Here is a 3,905-nt window from a genome sequence, read left to right on the forward strand (position 1 = left end):
TCATGGGACCCACAATCACTTTATTCAAAAAAAATATTAAAAATGGGTCCTACGGTACTATTTACACATTTAAAAATTATTTTGCTACAGTATTTTTCAGTTTTCAGTTTCAGTTTTCAGTTTTCAGCTGTATCCAAACGGACCCTAAGTTAAAGTATTATATTTTTATTTATTATTAATTTAGAATGATACATATGGATACATATGCAGGTTTAAGGTTGATATAACTTATAACCATTTGAATGAAATCAACACTAAAACAAATGATTTAAATATCAAAATAAGAAATAAAAATTAAATATCTTTTAAGTGTACAAGTACAATTTATTTTTTAATCTTAGATTTTGAATTAATTCTTTTTTCATTTTATTTGTTATTAAATTTAATTATATTATCAAAATATTTTTTATTAAGCCGTGCATCGCATGGGCATAATATAGTATATATATAAAACTGAAGCCTCTGCTAGCACCACAATTTTCCATGTCAGCATTATTTAAAATTTTTTTTTTTTTGATTTTATACTTCTATATATATACTAAAGAAATATTTTCCACATCACTAATTTATTTTCAAATTTTATATAAAAAAAGAAAAAGAAACATCAAACTAAAATGTGAAACCCGACTCCTATTTTATAACACCAACAAACTCAAAACCCTAAAGAGATCATTTTCTTTGCTTTGAAGATTGGCATCAATGGGGCTGAGGCATTGGCGACGCCAGTGGCGACTCCATAAATTTTTCCCAGGGTGTTCCTATAAGTTCCCAAGAATTTTTCCTAGGGTAGCAAAAGAATAAACAATAAACTATATGTTCATTTGAAATATAAATAAAATTATTAATTATTATTGTTTAGTTGTTTCATTAATTTGTTTGTCTTTTATAAACTATAATTTGTTATATTGTTATTTCATTAATTATAAATTTATTAATTGTTGTTTAGCCTAACATAATTTAATTTGTTTGTCTTTTATAATGTATTGATTAATTAAATTATTAATTATTGTTTATTATTTTCTTTTCCCAATTAATTATTGTTTATTAGTTGCACTAGCACACATCTCATCTCATGTGCATTTACTTCCCCCAATTCAAATATCCCACTCAACAGACAAGCCTCATGCTTGATACCCCCAATATCAAGAGCCAGCTACCAATCAGAAAATTTCACAATCACAAATCACAATACACATTACACTAAAAGACAATTAATATCATACCAACACCAATGGATAAGATAAAGCCAAATTCAAAAAGTCAAAAACCAAGCAAAATATTAATAAAGTTAAAGTTTCAGCCAATCATAAATAAAAGTTAGTCTTAAAGAACAAAGAGAGAGAGATTCTCATTCATTTCATTTCAGTGATTTCATATAAAAAGAGAGAGAGACTGAGAGAGAGTCAGAGAGAAAAAGAGAGAAAAGTTAGGAAAATGAAATACCTCACAGTTTCTCCGACTCACTTTCACAGTGCCCCCAAAGCTATTTCATACAAGCTCCTCAAACCCTAAGCTCCACCACCAGAGACCTAAAAGATGCCTCCAAAGCTCGATCCCTCATAGGTGGTGGACGTGTACGTCCGAGTCATGGGAGGTGAGGTCGGAGCGGCGATCGGTCCACTAGGTCTCTCCTCGAAGAAGATCGGAGAAGACATAGCCAAGGAAACTGCCAGGGACTGGAAGGGCCTCTGCGTAACGGTCAAGCTAACGGTCCCGAACCGTCAGGGCAAGGTGTTCGTGGTGCCCTCCGCCGCTGTGCTGGTCATTAAGGCGCTGAAGGAGCCAGAGCGCGACCGGAAGAAGACGAAGAACATTAAGCACAACGGTAACATCTCGCTCAACGATGTCATTGAGATCGCTCAGGTGATGAAGCCTAGGTCTATGGCGAAGGATCTTAGTGGGATTGTGAAGGAGATTCTGGGAGCTTAGGGTTTGCTTTAGCCTTTAGTGATTTTTGATTTAGTGATTTGAGGTTTTTGATTAGTGATTTGCTTTGTATTGGGTTTTTTTTTTTTTTTTTTTTTTTGGAGAATCCATGGGTTGCTACTGTTGGGCTTGTTGTGGGCTTGATGTTGGGCTTGCCGTCCATTTTTTTTTTTTTTTTTGAGAATCCGTGGGCTTGCCATTTGCTCTGTTACAATTTTTTTTTTTTTTTTGCTTGAAAGTAGAACAAATAATTATTATTATTATTATTATTTTTTAATTTGAGGGTGTTCCTAATTTTTATTGAGGGTGTTCCACCCTGACCATAACGTGGCATCGCCACTGGGTGGCGCCACCTCAAAGGCAAGGTGAACACCTTTTTTTACACCTGAATTATAAAGCAAAATATTTTAAACTGAAATGACTGCACCAATGACTTCATTAGTATGAAAAACTAAGATTTATCATCCACTAGGAGATATAATAGATGTGAGTTTTTCTTCTACTTCTTCTTCGAATTTTCTTCTTCTTTTCCTTTGTTCATCTTCTTTACACGCAACCCAGCTCTCTCTCACTGTATTGTGCGTTAATGAATTTAAATCAAACGAGTTTGTGTCTTGCTCAAATGGCATTTTACCGAGAAAGTATTTGAGTAGCATAGAAGGAGGGAACAAGACCAACTGGAAAGGCTGCCACCACTTTTCAATGTGTGGTGAAAAAGCATGCCATGATTTTAAACTATTTAAGTGTTTTTTTTTTTTTTTTTTTTTTTTTTTTTTTAATAGCTATGCCCATTTTAGTGTTCTTAATTACAAGTATAATGTGAGAAACAGAACAAAATATCACAATAATTTCATAATATTCTTAAATTATTATACCAAAAAAATTAAATTAGATATTGACATGCGTCTATACGTGAGTTGATATATTAATTTAGAAATATTGTGAAATTGTTGAGGGCATTTTATTGTAGATTATTATTGTGGGGCTAGAGAATTCGCGACCCAGACCCACTCTACATTAGGGCCCAAGGCCCAAGCCGAGGAAAGCCTTTGCCGAGGACGACCTCATGCTCGGCACCTTACGAAATGCCTGAAGAAAGGGGCAAACTGAATATAGGGGCAGGGCAAAGAAAAAGCTGCCAACATCATAATACCAAGCCCTTTATCCGACAAGCCCATACTCTAAACCATGCCCTTTAACTTTCCCAACGACCCCAAACCACTCTACGTATGGGTTGACAGGACAGGTCTGCACCCCAGAAAAAATGAAACTTACACGTGGACTCTAAAGGGGGAAATAAACACTAGTATAAAAGGAAAGACCCCCCAGAAGAAGAAGGGGGACTCTCCCCTGGGTGAAAGGGAGAAAGGGAAGGATATAAGGCTCCTCGGACGCCGTCTGAGGACTTAAGTCCTACAACCCGTGCTAATGGAGGGCTTAACTAGTCAAGCCAAACCCGCCCATATAAGAATTTCCATTGACGCCATGATTAACCCGTCCACCTGTGCCCAAGGTCATGCCTTTCAAGCCCACTCTCTACAAATCATATTGTTGGGGCCCTTTGCATATGAGCCCAGCGTCATTCATTGGTTATTATAAATTGGGTCCCTACATACTCTCCCCTGGGTGAAAGGGAGAAAGGGAAGGATATAAGGCTCCTCGGACGCCGTCCGAGGACTTAAGTCCTACAACCCGTGCTAATGGAGGGCTTAACTAGTCAAGCCAAGCCCGCCCATATAAGAATTTCCATTGACGCCATGATTAACCCGTCCACCTGTGCCCAAGGTCATGCCTTTCAAGCCCACTCTCTACAAATCATATTATTGGGGCCCTTTGCATATGAGCCCAGCGTCATTCATGGGTCGTTATAAATCGGGTCCCTACAATTATAATTTTTAATTATGAGTCTAATTGGTTACCTCAGAGGAGTTAGGCCATGTACATCTATTATATTATTATTATTATTAGTTAATAAAAAT

The 3,905-nt window shown here is 36.3% G+C and overlaps 1 pseudogene; it reads left to right on the forward strand.

The window, feature by feature from the left end:
* The first annotated feature begins 1,536 nt into the window (after window positions 1–1,536).
* LOC126700624 (60S ribosomal protein L12-3-like) lies at window positions 1,537–1,929 on the forward strand (annotated as a pseudogene).
* Window positions 1,930–3,905: the final 1,976 nt, after the last annotated feature.

This window comes from Quercus robur, chromosome 9 (assembly GCF_932294415.1).
Source record: "Quercus robur chromosome 9, dhQueRobu3.1, whole genome shotgun sequence".
NCBI lineage: Eukaryota > Viridiplantae > Streptophyta > Magnoliopsida > Fagales > Fagaceae > Quercus > Quercus robur.